The following is a 19,574-nucleotide window of genomic DNA, read 5'->3' as shown; positions in this document are numbered from 1 at the left end:
AGGAGAGTGATTGTTTTCAGTCCCACTTATATTAAAAGAGAACTAACCAAATGAGTAAAATCAAATATAATTAGTTTTACCTAAATTGTAGGTTTTCAGAGCAATTAATAAAACTGAGAGTTGAAAGCCGCTTGTTAAGCGAATCAAAGATCAAGGAATATATTTCCTTTATTGAATGTCATTCCTATGTAAACCAACCTACACAAATCATCTTCATGTTTGAAATATAGCAAGTGGGTAATTGGAATATTCAGCCACAGCAGTAACTTAAGCACTGCAGGCATCTCCCTGGATCCTGACTATAACATGATATCTCCACCCCTAACTCCAGTTCTCATCCCTGAGGAGCTGAAGGCATAGTCGTCAAATACCAGAATGCTGGAATCAGGAAGGACTCCAGTTTGAGTCTCAGCTTGGTTCCCCTACTGACTCTGGGAGCAGGAACACTCCCTTTACCACCAAAGCCCCACATTCCCATCAGTAAAGCTGGTCTACCCAAGTGGTGTAGACCCTGATGCCAGGAAAGACTGTGAGCAGGAAGAGAAGGGGAAGACAGAGGACAAGATGGTTGGATGGCATTACCCACTCAATGGACATGAGTTTGAGCAAACTCAGGGAGATGATGAAGGACAGGGAAGTCTGGTGTGCTGCAGTCCATGGGGTTGCAGAGTCAGACACAACTGAGTTACTAAGCAAGAACAACCCAAGTCATATTGGGTTGGAATTCTTCAAGAGGAATTCTTCAGATGCCTTATGCAAAGTATTAATATTTAGCAAACTGCTTTTCATATGGCTTAAGCCAATAAGTGCTTTTTACTACTATTATTCTTATTTTCCAAATGATACATGAAATAATTCTGGGGAGCCAGTTATGGTCACATTATCTTTTCCAGAACTTACCAACCCATTATAGTGTGCCGTGATCGTGCGTCTCTCTCTCTAGTTGACGGCAGGAAACTCACTTTCCTGTCTTGAGCCTTGATCTCATCAGTACAATGGACACTCCCTTCAGCCTTCATAGGAAGGTCCTTGGAATAGAGGTCCTTATGGCAAAGTTGTGCCACATGCAAGAGCTGTATCCTTGGGTGCCCTTAAAAATTTTGGGAAAATATTTCTCCCTCTAAAAATTCATACAGCTTAGGATCCCAGGGTGACTTTCCAGGGACACCTCATTATAGAACCACAAGCTCAGGGGATACTAAGAATTCCAAGGCAGCATCTGAAACTCCATTCCATGTGCTTCATTCTATCAACCATTGAAGCATTTGCATTTGTTCTACCTGAGCTGATCTCGCATTTTCCATGGAAAATAAGGCACATGTGATACTGTGGTTTTATATTATATATATAACATATAGTCTTTGTTTCTACTCAGAGTTCTGAAAACCCTTGAGGTTTCTTGAGTGACAGAGCTGTCTTTTGTTATGTTAACGAGGGGATGTTTGGAAAGCACCTCAGGTCAGGGCAGAGCAGGGTGTGGGGGTGGGGGTTGCTGATTGCCTAGAGAACCAACCGTGTGTTTGAAGGGCTGGCACTTTAATGCCCTCCTCCTGGCAGCTGAAAAGGGAATAGGAGTTGGAGTATGCACCAGTGACCAATGGCCAATGATTTCATTAATTATACCTATGTAATGAAGTCTTCATAGACACCAAAGTGGAGGGCTTGGAGAGCTTCTGCATCCGTGAATGAGGGAAGACTTGGGGAGAGCGGCATGATCAGAGAGCCTGGAAGCACCACACCCTGTGCCCACAGCTTGCCGTCTACATCATATCCACCTGGCTGTTCCTTATCATAAGCGGTTAATCTAGTGAGTGAAAGGTTCCTCTGAGTTCTGTCAGCAGTTAATGGAACCCAAACAGGAGTTGTTGGAACCTTGTTTCTAGCCAGTTGGTCGGAAGGGTGGGTAGTTATTTGGACTTGCGACTGGCATCTGAGAGGAGGTTGGATGGGTGGTGGGCAGGCTTGTAGGAAGGAGCCCTTAACCTGTGGTGTTGGACACTATCTCCATTGTCAAGACACCCAGCTCATATCCAAGATTTGCCGGGTGGTGTGGAAATATCTGCCATACACTGGAATCGGGGACTGGAATCCTTATCATGTATCATTATGCCTGTTTAGCAGATAAACACACTGAGATAACAGAGCACAGAACCTGTCCACAGAGTGTGGGATAAAGTGTAAAACGTGCCTTCTCTTAATGTTTATGACAATGACTCCATAGACCTCTTACTTTAGCATCTTGTTAATATTACTCCTGCTTTTAGGTTTCTGTTGTTTGGTTGGTTGATTTTTTTTTTTTTAACAGATGGCAGAACAATTGCAGGAAAGATGAGGACCTAATTTGCATGCCTAGTTTCCTGCAGCTCCAAGGGGGTCTCCAGGATTCCACTGAAAGTGAAAGTGAAGTCGCTCAGTCGTGTCTGACTCTGCGACCCCATGGACTGTAGCCTACCAGACTCCTCCGTCCATGAAATTTTCCAGGCAAGAGTACTAGAGTGGGTTGCCATTTCCTTCTCCAGGGGATCATCCCAACCCAGGGATCGAACCCGGGTCTCCTGCATTATAGGCAGATGCTTTTCCATCTGAGCCACCAGGGAAGCCACTGAACCAGGCATCAAATGATGGGTGGTCCTTTGTTGAGGACCTGAGAGTCCCCTGAGAAAAAGGACCAAGGAGATGCTGGAACTGACCTTCCAACCAGGGTATTGAAAAATAGAGGTTTCCATAAAGGAGCAAAGATTTTTCCTGGAATCTTCTGAAAGAGAAAATGTAGCACATTTTATTTGGACTGTAAACAAACTTACATTAAAAAATGCTTGCCTTACTTCTAAATTAGATGTGGTACCAGGTAATGGGGTAAATGGGCAGCCTGCAGGTTTGGGAGGCAGAGTAGTCTAAATCGTCAATCCTCCTGTGAATGGCCTCATGCCCCAGGTAAGCTCTGTTCTGTGGGCTCACCTGAGAGTGAGGGCAGCGACCTTTTTCGCAGCTCTCTGGGAGGACCCAATGAGATGCTGCATATCACCTGCCCTGTTGACCTTAGTATCGTGAGCCCGATTGTAAATGGAGAGATGTTCAAACCCATTAATACATCACCATTTTCCATCACATCTAAGTAAGGTTTCCTTTTTGGAAACAAACAAGGGTGTACAGACTTTAATATAAAACCCCATTCCCAAATAAGCATACAAACCTTAATAGAAACTTAAGGAAAAAAATATTGAATAATTGAATAATAAATAGAACAGCATATAGATGAATTAAGAGCCCAGGAATGAGCACCATATGGGTGAGAATTTGCTTAAAATACACACAGGGCTTGGAGGGAGGGGGGCAGAAATAGAAGATTGTTGGCAAAAAAAAATATGCTTTGGGATGATGCCAAATTTGAAAACATTTGAATAAATAATTTAAGCTTACGGAAAGTATAGAAAGATTTCTCTCATCCTCCTAGATAAATGAGAGAGAAGAAATGTAGGTGTAGATCCAGAAAACTCGCAGTGAACATGCAGGCCTTTTGGCAGAAACTAGTTTGGAGTTGGCTTGGCCAGATTCAGAAACAAGACTCTTCCTCTAGGATGTTACTATTTAGCACACAACACTCCGTTGAATGCTTGTATGTAGAGGCATCTTTCACTTTAGTTTCAGCATAAGCTCCACCAGGATTCAAATAAGGGGTGTGCCTGGCACATAGGACTCCTCATACCTGTGTAATAAGAGCCTGCACCTGTCTTTTCTGCAAAAAGGACATGAATCCTCCTAGAATGTCGGTTCACAATCACATTCTTTTTGTTCAGTCCACCGTCTCACTTTTCATTTTCATATTCTCTGCTGTTGTATGTGAATATGGAAATGTGCCTTACTTTCACTCGTTTTAACCAGGACAATGACTTCATTTAAATAGGCATCATTCTCCCAAATATTTTGGTCCTGGGCTCAAGAATCTATTATATTTCAAATAAAACATGTACAGGGAGATATAATGTTGTGTTAACTGTGCACTGACTTTCAGGTTAGAACTCACTGACATCCATTCTTTGGTACTATGTGGTCAAGTTCAGTTCAGTTGCTCAGTTGTGTCTGACTCTTTGTGACCCTGTAGACTGCAAAACGCCAGGCCTCCCTATCCATCACCAATTCCTGGAGCTTGCTCAAACTCATGTCCATTGAGTCGGTGATGCCATCCAACTGTCTCATCCTCTGCCATCCCCTTCTCCTCCTGCCTTCAATCTTTCCCAGCATCAGGATCTTTTCCAATAAGTCAGCTCTTCACAGCAGGTGGCCAAAGTATTGGCGCTTCAGCTTCAGCAACAGTCCTTCCAATGAATATTCAGGACTGATTTCCTTTAGGATGAACTGATTGGATCTCCTTGCAGTCCAAGGGACTCTCAAGAGTCTTCTCCAGCACCACAGCTCAAAAGCATTGATTCTTCAGTGCTCAGCTTTCTTGGTCAAAGAAAGCACAACCTTGTGGTCAAAGATAAACACCATTTTGTGTTGGAAAGAAGTCAGTTGTGTCCTCACTGTCCAGGGAGAGATGATCCTTCATTTCTTCACCCTCGCTGCCCTCAGAGCACTGACCTGAGGTTTCCAAGGCTGAAGTCCCATTTCTGAAATCAGAGGAAGTCTGTTTGTGTGCCCAGCACTCTGTGCCTGCTCCAATTTCCCAAATTCTCAGTTACTCACTCATGGTGCTCTGCACTGAGCACCTACTGTGTAGCTTGGCACGCATCATGGCAGGTCTCAATTTACAGAGCCTCTGCCTTGAGAAGCCCCCGCCTGCCCCTGGAGCGTGCACGGTGCATACTCAAGAGGCTTCAGAAACACAAGAACAGCAGACAGGTGGACCGTGATTTAGCACCTCACGTGGCCCTTCGCTGCTCCCTGGACGTCAAGACAAATAGAACATATGACAAAAGTACAAGCTATCCAGCCTGCTCTCCCCCTTATGCCTTTCTTGTGGATCATTCTATAAGCCATGTGCTCTGTCGCCTTGAGGAAGGTAATTTGTTTTTATCAGTGCAAGTGATAATACTTCTTCCAGGGATTTCTGTTTCTAAAAGATTCTAATGACTTACCAGTCTTTGGTGAGTAGACCTGGTCGCTGGGACCTTCATGATCTGGGGTTAAATCTCTCCTTTTTTTTTTTTTTTTTAATGATTCAACCAAAGTGTTGGAGTCCACACTGTGCTTTTCCCAACTCTGCATCTCTGTTCACTCCTCTTTTTTCTTGCTCAGAATGTCCTCTGTCTTCCTTTGTGTCTTTGCTCCTCCTCTCTGGACCCACCCAGTTCTTGAAGTGCTGAGTCATCCTTCATCTGCGCACCTGGACCAGCTAACAGCCTGGTAGTGAGATGCTGATTTCAGGAAGCCTTGGCTGTGGATCTTGGATCCTCCAAATTTATTGATAATTTTGGGTGGATTATTTTCTCTCACTGATCCTCAAATTTCTTCACCTGTAAAATGGGACCAGCAGTGCTTATTTCTGAGTTACTGCAGGTGAGATTAAATAAGATGAAAGTTGCTCAGTGGTGTTCAACTCTTTGTAACCCCATGGACTGTAGCCCACCAGACTCCTCTGTCCCTGGGATTCTGCAGGCAAGAATACTGGCATGGGTTGCCGCTTCCTCCTCCAAGGGATCTCCCAAACCAGGCATCAAACCCAGGTCTCCTGCATTGCAGGCAGATTCTTTACCATCTGAGCTACCAGGGAAGCTATCTACATGCATTCAGTGCTACTCAAAGTCTTTGTTTTAGTTATTTTTATATTTTTTAACTCAATGAAAAGCAGGTTCTTGTAATTCAAGACACTACTCTTCTTTTATACCACCATGATCTTAAAATGATGCCTTGATAGGCAGAGTAAACAGGACACATGCCAGTATTAGTATTGTTTCTAAGTAGTTTTCAGGCACGTAAAGTAATACCTATATGACAAGAACAGTTCAGAATTTTGCCTTTAAAAAAAAATCTACAAAACACAATTTTGTTTTAGTTTATTTGTTGATTTTTGCACTACTCAGATGTGTTCTCATGCTGTATTCTACACATAAATTTTATTTTATTTTATTTATTTTTTTTAAATTTTATTTTACTTTTAAACTTTACATAATTGTATTAGTTTTGCCAAATATCAAAATGAATCAGCCACAGGTATACATGTGTTCCCCATCCTGAACCCTCCTCCCTCCTCCCTCCCCATACCATCCCTCTGGGTCGTCCCAGTACACCAGCCCCAAGCATCCAGTATCGTGTATCGAACCTGGACTGGCAACTCGTTTCTTACATGATATTTTACATATTTCAATGTCATTCTCTCAAATCTTCCCACCCTCTCCCTCTCCCACAGAGTCCATAAGACTGTTCTATACATCAGTGTCTCTTTTGCTGTCTCGTACACCGGGTTATTGTTACCATCTTTCTAAATTCCATATATATGTGTTAGTATACTGTATTTATGTTTTTCCTTCTGGCTTACTTCACTCTGTATAATAGGCTCCAGTTTCATCCACCTCATTAGAACTGATTCAAATGTATTCTTTTTAATGGCTGAGTAATACTCCATTGTGTATATGTACCACAGCTTTCTTATCCATTCATCTGCTGATGGACATCTAGGTTGCTTCCATGTCCTGGCTATTATAAACAGTGCTGCGATGAACATTGGGGTACACGTGTCTCTTTCCCTTCTGGTTTCCTCAGTGTGTATGCCCAGCAGTGGGATTGCTGGATCATAAGGCAGTTCTATTTCCAGTTTTTTAAGGAATCTCCACACTGTTCTCCATAGTGGCTGTACTAGTTTGCATTCCCACCAACAGTGTAAGAGGGTTCCCTTTTCTCCACACCCTCTCCAGCATTTATTATTTGTAGACTTTTGGATCGCAGCCATTCTGACTGGTGTGAAATGGTACCTCATAGTGGTTTTGATTTGCATTTCTCTGATAATGAGTGATGTTGAGCATCTTTTCATGTGTTTGTTAGCCATCTGTATGTCTTCTTTGGAGAAATGTCTATTTAGTTCTTTGGCCCAGTTTTTGATTGGGTCGTTTATTTTTCTGGAGTTGAGCTGTAGGAGTTGCTTGTATATTTTTGAGATTAGTTGTTTGTCAGTTGCTTCATTTGCTATTATTTTCTCCCATTCTGAAGGCTGTCTTTTTACACATAAATTTTAAAATTTTGTTTTTCAGATGTGAGAAAAAAATGTTTCCATATGATAGGATGTATTAGTCTTCTAGAGTTATCATGGTGAAATATCACAGACTGGATTAAACAGCAGAAATGTATTTTCTCAGAATTCTGGTGGCTGGACGTCCAAGATGAAGGTCCAGCAGGTGTGAGTCCTGCTTGCAGATGGATGCCTTCTGGGCTTGTGCTTGCCTATGTGCCTGTGGAGAGAGAGGGAGTGAGGTCCCAGATGTTCCTCCTTATAAGGGCACTAATCCTGTCAGATCAGGGCCCCATACTAAGGCCACACTTAGCTGTCTTTACTTTCTTAGAGTCTCCATCTCTGAATAAACCACACTAGAGGTTGGACTTCAACGTCTGAGTGGGTGGGAGACAGAATCATTCAGTTGGTAACAAAGGATAATGGTCATCATCTGAAAATAACCTCCCAGGACCTTATGTGGGTAGGGTTTCAAGCAACATTTTCACCACTTCTTGGGTTGATGCACACTCCTGTGCATCTTTTTGTTCCTTTGAACATCCGCAGGATCTTACTTTCCATTCGGTCCTCTTTCCAAGCTCCGATCGTGTTTGTTTGTTAAAGAAAAGCCACCAAATAGTGGTTGACTCTATGACTCAAATCTTGATGCAAAGATCTCTCCAAAACTAAGGAATATTTTTAAATAGATCTGATGTCAATGTGTTGAGTGGAAACTGCTTATGTGCTGGTTTCCCCAGAGTCAGTGGAATGACTATATTTTGTGTGACTGGTTTGTATTTAATTTTAAAAAAAGAAAGATGAAATCATAGGCCCTGAAAATAAATTTAGAAGCAATTGAAAATAATTGCATCATGACAAAGTAGTGCAAATTTTTATTCCAAAGCTAATATTCATTATTTTACCTCTTTGTATTTCTCTGCATCTATATCTAAACACATACAGGTGTCTCCAATATGTGTGAAATATGTCGAAATAAGTATGTAATCTTTTTGCTTGATTCACAAGTACACAGACTAATCCAAACCCCAACATGTGCACAAACCAATCCAAACCCCAACATGTACACAAACCAATCCAAACCAGCTATTGTGATTCAACTCAAGAACAGGGGACTCTCTAGAAATAAGTGTGCAGGTAGAAATTATACAAATCCTCCATGTGTGATAAAATTCTAATTCTGCAAGGTGCTCTGCACACCCCCTGCCGCACCCCCAGCCTCACTGTGTACAATCTTTTATCTTTAATATTTCCGTATATTTTATATTAGTGGATCTTGATGAATTTAAGCCTGGGCACTGCACGGATTCCAGATTTCAAATGAATAACTCTTTCATTTAGTTAATAGCTGCAGCAGAGCCATAAAATGGTAATAGTTTATGACTTTCAGGATATAACCTGCAACCACAGACAATATAAATTATATTACATCGCACTTTACGGCCGTGTGAAGCATAGCCAGGAGCTCACCACTGGTGTAAAGTCTGAGGAGGAGGGGGTGGGTGAGGGAAAGAACTGTTTATTTTTTTGCTTGTTGGCTAAAAAACGCTTTCCTCCCATGACCCAGTGAGCCATAATTCTGATCGGAGGCGTCCACACCACTGTGCTGAAGACAATTGTGGCCACAAAAGAAAACTATTCATAAGGAATGGAGGTGGATATTTTCATTCCATCCTCAACTTACAGGGCTTCATCCAGCACAAATGGAAAAGCAACCTCCATTTCTGCTACAGGCATCAGTAATTATTTTCAAGGAGACATGTGTCATTAGAAAAGTGAGGTATGGGGGAGCGCATAGAAATGTGCTGTGTCTGGACTCGCCAGGGTTTTTGTTTTGTTCTCTTATCTGTGAAGAGGAGCCTGGGTGATGTTATCCTTCCTTCAATTGTTCCTGTGGCTTCTAAATCCTGCTTCATGTCTGGGCTTAAGGTTAGGCCTCTGAACTGAGAGGGGAGGATGAACCCTGATTCTGTAAATGGACCGTCTAAATAAAAAATGAAGATAATAGAGCTTCAGAAATTGTTAAGGGCCAGAGGGAGAGAGTGAGGCAGCCCAGCTTTTGAAACGACGGAAGGCCACTCACTCCTTCGCTGCACCTGCTGCCTGAGAAGGGCTGTGTTTTTGAAGAGGGCTGTGGTCCGATCTGCATATCAAATAGCTGATTTGTAGATGAGGTCATTCATTTTGTGGTCTGTCTGTTTGCTGGGCTGAGGATGGGCTGTTGCCTAGCAGTGGCCCCCAGGGTCCCTGCAGCCCCTTGAGTCAGCAGCCCTCCTTGTCCATTCTGAACTCAAATCCAGGATTGCCTTTCATGAATAAATCTCTGAAATATCTAAGGGATTGGTAAGTTCAAAGCATGGGCAATACGTGACCAGCAAAGCTTTTCCTTGATGGCGTTGGTTCATCAACTTAGGTATTGTTTAGGTAAAAGAGTGAGCTTGTCAACATTTCTGTCTCCTGCTCACTATCACAGGGATGGGTAAGGCTTTAACATAGAAACATGGTACCTGCTTTGGTCGTGTTTAGGAAAAGCTTACTGCTTGAACACAGGGTGAAAGGAGAAATTAAAATATGCTGTCCTCTCTGTGGAAATACATAAATATGGTAGAATTCAATGTGGAAGATTGATTCCAACTTCCAAGCAAGTTTTCTTGTTCTAGAATTCTGTTAACCTTCTGGCTGTTACTGTGTGCATGTATGTGTTTGTCTGTGTGTGTGTGCATATACACACCTGCATATTCCTGTACACACACACACACACATTTTAACTGCAGGCTCTTTCCAATAGAAATCTGCAAAAGAATAAAGTCATGACTTCAAGTCAGCCAGCGCCTTTGTAATGTAGTCTTTGTATGCTTTTCAAAAGAGAATAGTCATTTCACCTGGTCTAATTCTTTAGATTGCATTTTTCATGGCTTCATGGCTTTGTCTAGTAGAAAATGTTCCAAAGCAGAACTTTCTTCTAAAACTTAGGAATTAGAACCAGGAACAAAATTTGATTTAAATACATAAAGATGACACCCATGTTGTGGAGGTGTGCATCTTATCACAGATCCTTTTCTGGAATAAATATCTTCCTTTGTTATGGATCTCTGGTTCATTACATTTTTCAGTCTCCAACTGCTATTTCAGGCTGAAGGAATAGCTTTGCAGACTGGGAATATCCTATAAGATTACAAAATGTTGTCAAAATAATCACACACATCTATAAAAACATTAGCAAGAGGGGGAAAAAAAGCTAGAGTTCCATAAGTCAGGTGGTGAAATATAAAGAGTATGTTTAGATCTTAAGGTGTCACTCCCGGAATAATCTGTTTCCTTCCTTAGACAAGGGAAATCATCCAACATATAGAACACTACCATTTACAAATTACTTCAGTGAAGTGTGGTCAGTAAGGAATGCTTTTCTGATTGTGAAAGGGCCATTTAGAAGTAGGTAACCAGAAGTAAACTGGTCAACAGTGAAACCAACTAAATAGTGCTATTTGTGCATTTTGAAGATTGGCAATTCTACTGATTAATATCTATATATATCTTTTAGTATCTTGCAAAGCTGACATAAAATTATGGAAATAATGACCTATGTTTGCATGAGTTTGAAGCTCATAAATACTTGGGCCTCCCTTTCTTGATCTGCAGGGACTGAGGCTTCAGAAGCTGTGACTTAGTCAAGGTCATTTAGCAAATATGGAACCAGGACAAAAATGTGGTCTTCTCACTTCTGGACCGATGCTTTGTAATGGCATTCCCCAACAGATAACTGAGTGGATATCTGATGAGAACTGTAGGCTAAGCACATAAAGAAATTCTATGATAGGATAATTATATATATGCATTACATATATATAAGAGGATGAGATGGTTGGATGGCATCACTGACTCAATGGACATGAGTTTGAGCAAGGTCCGGGAGTTGGTGATGGACAGGGAAGCCTGGCCTGCTGCAGTCCATGGGGTCACAGAGAGTTGGACACGACTGAGTGCCTGAACTGAATGAATGTATAGTTAGAAAGCAAATCATATTTTTTCAAAGTGGCATTTTTAATAGCAATGTGCAGGAAAAAGAATGCATTTCTGAAATCCAGTTCTGGAAATACAATCTGGTTGTATATGTTGTGGAAGTGAGCAGACATCAGTTTCTTCAATAAGACTGGAGAGTAGAGAGCTATCCAATCCTAACCGTTGTTAAAGATACGTTCCTGTATATGCAACATTGAGTAATAAAACCGTAGTGACACAAGGTACCCAGAAAGCCCAGGAGGAGTGGAATTTACATCTAGATCTAGCCTGATCTTTGACCCTTTTTACAGACCAAAAGCCTTTTGGAAACTGAAGCTCTCAGCCACAGATTAATGAACTGCAGGCGGGCCGTGGGCCCTGCAATGCTGCTCAGAGAATGTGTTCAGTTCCTACAGCAGCGAAGAGGTTAACATCAGTCATCTCCTAGGGAACCAATTGACGGTTCACTGCAGAGTGCCGGGCGATGACTGGTTTTCTGTTTAATAAAGTAAAGGTTGATGGCTATGGATGATTCTTTTTTTGAGTCCTTTTTTTTTTTTTTTTGTCACTGTAAGCAAGTTAATGCCACCTACCATGGTACAAGCCCAGAGATATTCTTCACACTGGAAAAAAAACTTGGGATTTAAAAGCAACATCAACAACAGGAATATTTGTAAAAATGCTCTGATAGTGTGTATATTTACAATGTCTTATTTTAAATATTTTTATGTGGAATTACAAGGAAAATAATGCAAGGTGTTCCCACCTTGTAAAACCATTTACGAAGCTGTATCACTTTCTTCTTCGAGAATGAGAAAAGGTTAATTTCTGTAAATTACACAAAACAATTTTTAAGGTATTGGATATTTTGTGATATATTTGCCAGCTTTTTTAAAAAAAACGGAATCTTGATTCTGAAAATAAACCAAAGCAGAATTGTGTAGATACCCCACCTTCAGACACACACACAAAAAGATTCAAAGTTCCTTATGCCTTTCTCCTTTCTTTTTCAAAAACAGCTTTTCTGCGTGTTGTGGTGTTGACAAGAGGTAACAGGAAAACCAGTGCATTTGAGCTTAATGAGCAATTCATCTGCACACTGAGAAGGAGGAGGGAAATAAATTCAGGCCAGCACTGTTCAGGTGGTGGTGGTGGGGGAGAGACATTTCTTATTTATCATGCTGCATAGTAGAGAACCGATCTCCTGTCCATAAACTCCCAGCCACCAACAGAACATCTATTTTGTATCCTTCTGCTCCAGCACTGACTTTCCCCACGAAGCAACTTTGTTCCTCCACCTAAGAAGCCTCGGTACCCAGCTTGACATGGATTTTGTTTGTTTCTTGGCTGTCTGATTACTGTCCCCAAATATACCCTTAATAATTTAAATATACACACACAAAGATACTGGCCTCATTGATCAAGGGCAGAACATATGCAGGTGTGGATATAAAATGCACAGACTCTGGCCCCATAAATGAGGCCACCATCTCACAACAGCAGGGGCAGGATTGATTTGGGGGAGCCACAGAGAAGACGGCCCTGTGAGGAGCCTTCTGAACACATGGCCAGGGCTCCGGTTTGCACCGGGAGCCCAGGAGGCTGCAATCCTACAAAAGAGCTTTGTTAAACCAAATCTTTAATTCCAAGAGGAGTGCCTAATTTACACCCTGCCTCAGGCTGGGCATTTTGCATCTGCTATTTTTACAACATTTCTGAGGTAGCCCTTTGTTGCAGTTACCAATGGAAAATCAAAGGCTGGCTTTCTCCCCTCTCCCTAGTAATCTCCCCGTGTTTTGTCATCCTCACTCTGCTCGAGATTAGAAAAATCAACAACATGATTCCCAAACCTAATGAATAGACAACGCTAAGGAATGTATGTGATTTTTTTTTTTTTTTTTTGCACCAAGTATATATTCTGGTAGTAAATTCTGTGATGTTCACTGCATCAATGGTGCGTAACCCTGTGCTTTTCTTAATAGGATTTATGCTTGTCGGCTTTCTATATGCCCTGCCATGCTGGATAAAGGCAGGCAGAGTTCCCCTGGTAACCACGGCCACTCCAACACTCCCAACTCTTGGCAAATTCCTCCTAAAGCGTAAAACAGACAGCGCCGGGAGACAATGTCCGCTGATACATAAACATGACAGACCCATCTCTGGAAGCCCAAGGTGTCCAGCCTCCGACCGCATCGTGATTTTTCTGATTGTTGGGCCAGATGCTTCTATTCAGTCTTCCCTTTGAAACATCTGCAACTGGCAAAACAAGAAAATCTTAATTCTTTCCAGATTCAAATCTCTTTCTAGTCAAATGTCACCCAGATTCCACGGAGGATGGAGGACACAGAAGTCTTCCTGCCTCTGCTCAAATTGCAAAGGTTATTTCACTGTCTTCAAGATGGCTCGAGCTGCCGGGGGAGGGGGGTGCTGGAGGGGTGGGGGGTGGGGGGCTGGGGGGCTGAGCCCTGAATGCAGGGGTTGCTAGGAGATAAGTCCAGCTCGCCGACCACATTGGTTGGCGTTATCTCTAATTGACAGCTCCTTACCCTCAGGGTCTCATTCTAACCTTGAGACCGAGACTATAATGAGAGGGCAGCTTGCCGTCACCCCTGTTTTGGGCTCAGGCAGCGAGATTCCTGGCAGCCTGTTCTTCTGGGGTTTTGTTGGGTCTCTTTAGGATGGAGGCCCCGAGAGGGAGAGAGACTGTCTGCAGCCCCCCTCCCTCTGGGCATCACTGGGGGCTTGTTCGGTTCCTGCCACCTGAATAAACTTTCTCTTTCACTTAAGATGGTCTCCCTTTGAAATCAGAAGTGTGTGCTGGGAGAAGCCTTCACTGAACTTTAAAAGGATTTGGAATTTGAGCAGGGAAGGTGAATTTTTTAAAAAGGGGGGGTTAGGGGAGAGGGGGAGGGGAGTTGGGCGAGGAGGAGGGGGAGGGACAGAGAAAGGAAAGAAAAAGAAAAAAAAAAACCCCACTCCTTCTCCATGTTCAGTTGTCAACGCCACCCCCCAGCTGTCCTTAAAGGGGTTTGCTGTGGCCTGTGCTGCTCATGAGACACGATTTAGTTCTTGAGGATAAACAATAAATAGAGACGCAGCACCAGGAAGAGGCTGCCAGGCCTGGAGAAGGCGGTTTGGTCCGACAGTCTGAGGAGGGTGCTGACTTATTATTCTGACAAAATAACATAGATCATGAGATTCTTCCAAAGCCTGAGGCTTATCCACCGAATGGGCTGAGGGATCCTTTGCTTTGCAGAGGTGTCTGTGAAGCAGCTCAGATTGCTGTGAGCAGGAAGGTGAAGCCAAGGAGGGAAGCTGAAGTGATCCGAGGCCGAACCATCCCCTCTACAGGATTCAGCCCTTTCTTCTCTTCCAAGGCCTCGCCCCACCCCTAACTGCCAAGGACCCATTTAAAAATGACACCAATTTTGCATTTTTGAATCTGATTGTTGTCATTTCACGGATAGCAAACCCTGATCCCTGCTTTTCCTACAGGAGGAAAATTGTTACGTCGGGTGCTTTCCTGCTTAATAAACATATTTTGAACATGGAACATACAATTTTATTAGAGGTTGTAATAATTGTGACAAGGTAATATTTCTTTTTCACCAGGGGAGGATGGCTAAAGGTTCATTTAATTGTGAGTGGGTTTATGGATGACTTAAAATAGGGAAACATCTGAGGAGTCAAGACCCAGAGATTAGAGACTTTGTTTATCTGATCGTGAACAGCCTAGACACCAAAGTCATGTGTTTTCAAGCCAACAGAGCGGGAGTGGGATGGATACAAAAGACCAAAACCAAAGCATATTCTTGAACAAAATAGTATGTTAGTTTCCTCCTATTTTCTAAATATTTTTGTTGAAATTTCTGCAAAGCAGGACTGTTTCTAAAAAGAATATTATTTCTAAATGCAACCTTTGGTGGAGTTAAAAGAAAAAACTACAAAAGCATCATCTTTACAGTTTTAATTACATTTTTATTCAATTTAGAAATGTAATTAAAAAAAGAAAGAGTACATATCCAAAAAAAAAAAAAAGACTGGTAATGATCAAAATAGTCAATAAATAACAAGATTTTCTTCTTATATTTTAAAGAATATTCTGGATGCAATTTTAGTTTACAGAAGAGTTGCAAGAATGGTTCAAAAATGTCATATCCTTTGCTCATATTCTCCAATTGTCTACATTTTGCCCATGGCATTCTCAAATTATCTGTGAGAGAGAGTGTGTGTGTGTGTGTGTGTGTATTTATAGATTTTTTTTTCCTGAACCATTTGTAATAGGTTGGAGACAACATGTCTCTACCTCTAAATGCTTCAGTGTGTTTCTCCTAAGAATGTTTCCTTCCACAACCACTGTGCAATTACCCAAATCACAAAATTTAACACCACTGAGAAATTACTATCTAATTCACAATCTAAAATCAAATGCTGTCGTTTGTCCCAACAAAGTCCTTTATTGCAATGTTTTCCTAGTTTCAGATAAATTCTAGATCTCATGTTGAATTTAATTATCTATAGGAGATTTGTCATCCTCTCACCTGGAGGGGTGTAGAATGCTTACAATGGAACACTGTAAGACACATCAATTTTTGGCCGTTTTTAATATGCAAAATTGGGAGCAAAGAGAAACTCCAAGGTGAGTCTGACACGGGTTCTATGAGATAAGTCTTGACCTCTTTTAAGGAAAAATGGGTCATTTATCCTCACATACTGCCTCTAACAAAAATCAGTAATGGCAATTTTAAATAAATACTTTGTAAAAAAAAATTATTGATCTTATACAAAATGAGAAACACTATTGACTACAAGATAGCTGTAGAAACCAGCATGTGTATTTCTAAAAGATTCATACATATAAGCTGTCACTAGTGTGGAAACTTTTCCATCACAGGTTGAGAGAAGGGGAATTAGAGATCATGAGAGAGAGAGTGAAGAAATGATATAATAATTAAATCATCAGCTCAAGGTGTAAAGAAACAAAACTGTTGAGAAAGGCAAGAACAAAATCAATTTTAAAAGTTCAATTTTGTATCATCTCATTACCATGAATATTGTTGTTTTTAGTTGCTAAGGCATGCCTGACTCTCACGACGCTGTGGACTGTAGCCCCCCAGGCTCCTCTGTCCATGGAATTCTCCAGGCAAGAATACTGGCATGGGTTGCCATTCCTTCTCCAGGGGATCTTCCCGACCTGAGGATTGAAGCCGTGTCTCCTGCATCTCCTGCAGGTGGATTCTTTATCACTGAGCCACCAAGGAAGCCACTACCATGAATACTGTTTCATAAAAATGAATCCTCCTGCCTTGTAGATATTGTCTTGCTCTCAGGTCCTTCAGACCTGTTTGGAGTCCTGGGGGCTGTTGCCTCGCTTACGTCCTTATCAGCCAGAGCAGGGGTAATGGGCCTTCTCTGAGCGGTGTTGACTTTATTTTTTTAATTGGCATATAATTGCTTTCCAATGTTGTGCTAGTTTCTGCTGTACAATGACATGAACCAGCTATAAGTGTACATATATCCCCTCCCTCTAGAGCCTCCCTCCCATGCTCCCACCACCCTCTAGGTCATCACAGAGTACTGAGCTGAGCTCCCTGTGCTATACACAGGGAGCTTCCCACCAGCTACCTATTTTACTCATGATAGTGTATATGCTGCTGCTGCTGCTGCTAAGTCACTTCAGTCGTGTCAGACTCTGTGTGACTTGATAGATGGCAGCCCACCAGGCTGCCCTGTCCCTGGGATTCTCCAGGCAAGAATACTGGAGTGGGTTGCCATTTCCTTCTCCCGGTAGTGTATATATGTCAGCTATTCCCTCAATTGGCCCCACCCTTGAAAAACAGTACTAATGAGCCTGTTTCCAGGGCAGGGATTAGAGACACTGATGTAGAGAACCAACTTGTGCACACAGGCAGGGAAAGAGGGGGTACTGACTTCCAAGCACATAACGTGTATTGAGTCAGTGGCCGAGCTGTCTTCCCAGACAGCTGTGCACCTGTTCCCAGCTTGCTGCACTTCCAACCTTCTCCGCACAAATGAGCACAAGAGCCATCACATAAGGATGTGAGATCACCAGGGTGTCCCTCCCTGTGTTTCTCACTAACACGGGACAGGAGCCCTTGGCGTTTCCTGGCAGCATGAAGCTTGACGTGTGTGTACACCTGCACCAGCGTTTGCACAGCCTCAGGTCCAGCTCTTTTGTTCACAGCCAGGATGCTCCCTCCCCTCAGTGTAGTTTTGTAGCTCATAGGACTTTCTGTGCAATTAAACAAGCGTATTAAAAAGCAGAGACATCCTTTGGTCAACAAAGTTACATATAGTCAAAGCCCTGGTTTTTCTAGTAATCATGTATGTATCTGAGAGCTGGACCCTAAAGAAAGCTGAGCACTGAAGAATTGATACTTTCTAACTGTGGTGTTGGAGAAAGCTCTTGAGAGTCCCTTGGACTGCAAGGAGATCAAACCAGTCCATCCTAAAGGAAATCAACTCTGAATATTCATTGGAAGGACTGATGCTGAAGTTGAAACTCCAATACTTTGGCCACTTGAGGTAAAGAGTACACTCATTGGAAAAGACCCTAAGGTTGAGACAGACTCAGGGCAGGAGGAAAAGGGGACAACAGATGATGAGATGGTTGGAAAGCATCACCAACTCAATGGACATGAATTTGAGCAAACTCCAGGAAATAGTGGAGGACAAGGAAGCCTGGCATGCCACAGTCCCTGGGGTCACAAAGAGTCAGACATAACTTGGCAACTGAACAACCAAAACATTATTTTCTCAGGGGCAAGGATTCTTTGAGAGCCAGTTTTAAATTCACTTTTCAAAACTTTGCTTTTTTCTTTCAAAGTAAACCACAAACTTTAGGCTGCAGCCTGTCAAAAGAGGTGGTGGTAGGCAGAGAATTCTACTCAGAAGGTGGCCTTTTCCAGGAAAGAAGTTCCTCAGGGTGGGAGGACAGGTCCTGATTGTCTGCAGCAGCCGTGACATTGATCAGGGTTTGCTGGGCTGAATTGAACACTGTTTCTGGCAGTAGTTTTACTGATGCCTCATGGCTCCTGAAGATGAGGCTGATGGAATCAGGGAGAATCTGCTCTGTTGTCTTCAGCTATAATAACTGGACAAGAGAGGACACACATTTTCATGATCAAAACATCCTTGGGTTCTGCACTGAGTTCCCAGTATAAGCACAAGTTGTCTATAATTGATCATTGTTCCACAATAATTTTCTTTCTTTTTTTTTAAAGAGGGTGAACAGGAATAGGTTCAAATCCATGTCCATCATAATGAAAGCAGTTACCTACACTGGCTCTGATCACTCCCTATATTTGTCCACCTGTGCACGCCGACAGAGTTCATCATGACAGCAGACTCATGACTTTTTCTCCTCTCTTATGAGAAAGGAGCACATCATTAGCTTGCAAGGCAAGTAGATGCTGATGATGAAAGCGCGAAAAGGAAATACATTTCCAACACGCAACTAAATGCCAGGAGCTCCAAAGTAAGGAACCACAACATGCAAAGGCCCATAGAGCACACTCCTGCAGTCTGGTAGGTGAACAGCTTCAAGATGGTTGCAGACAGACTGGGAGGTTTTTGGCACACGCTGGGGTCAACTATATCTTATTAGCGTCTTCTCAGTCCTACCTATGACCCTCCCGTCATACAAGTCCCGTCTTGTGACTACGTGTATAAACCATCTTTCACAAACACCCACACACACAACCAGCATGCCCTGCCCTGTCCTTGCTGGAGAAAAATGGGCTTCATCTAGAACCACCCCTGACCCCTGTCAAAGAGGATCTCAGGGTATTTCAAGGTGCAAAGTGCTCTATAAATACTTACTATTTCTAGTCCGCACTGGTATCCTCCATGAGTTTTTTTTTACTGTGTTCCATGTGATTAGAGTGGTTGGGGTGAACTAACATGTGAATGTGCAAGTGTGAGTTGCTCAGTTGTATGTGACTCTTTGCAGCCCCATGGACTGTAGCCCACCAGGCTTCCCTGTCCATGGCATTCTCCAGGCAAGAATACTGGAGTGGGTTGCCATTCCCTTCTCCAGGGGATCTTCTTGACCCAAGGATCCAAGCCAAGTCTCCTGCACTGCAGGCAGATTTTTTGCCACCTGAGCCTGACCTAACATGGGTATATGTGCATCCCTGAGTCTAACCAGGGCTGAATTCATGGCATGCCTTGAGGTTAATTTTCCTTTATTATTATTATTTTTTTAAGACAGCTCATCCCTCATCTACAACATCCCCTTTACATTTTGCTTTGAGGTTGAGGCATTTAGGCCCCCACCCAAAGCCAAATGTGTTATTTAATCCATTAGCACTTTAGCCCAAAATAAATAGCACTCAGAAACAAGTGTGGCTCAAGAGTCATTTTGAAATCTTAAGCCCCAAAATGACTGATC

The sequence above is a fragment of the Bos indicus x Bos taurus genome, chromosome 11 (genome assembly GCF_003369695.1).
Source record: "Bos indicus x Bos taurus breed Angus x Brahman F1 hybrid chromosome 11, Bos_hybrid_MaternalHap_v2.0, whole genome shotgun sequence".
NCBI classification, from domain to species: Eukaryota; Metazoa; Chordata; class Mammalia; order Artiodactyla; family Bovidae; genus Bos; species Bos indicus x Bos taurus.
The sequence above is the reverse complement of the archived record's forward strand: the minus strand, read 5'-3'. Positions refer to the sequence as shown.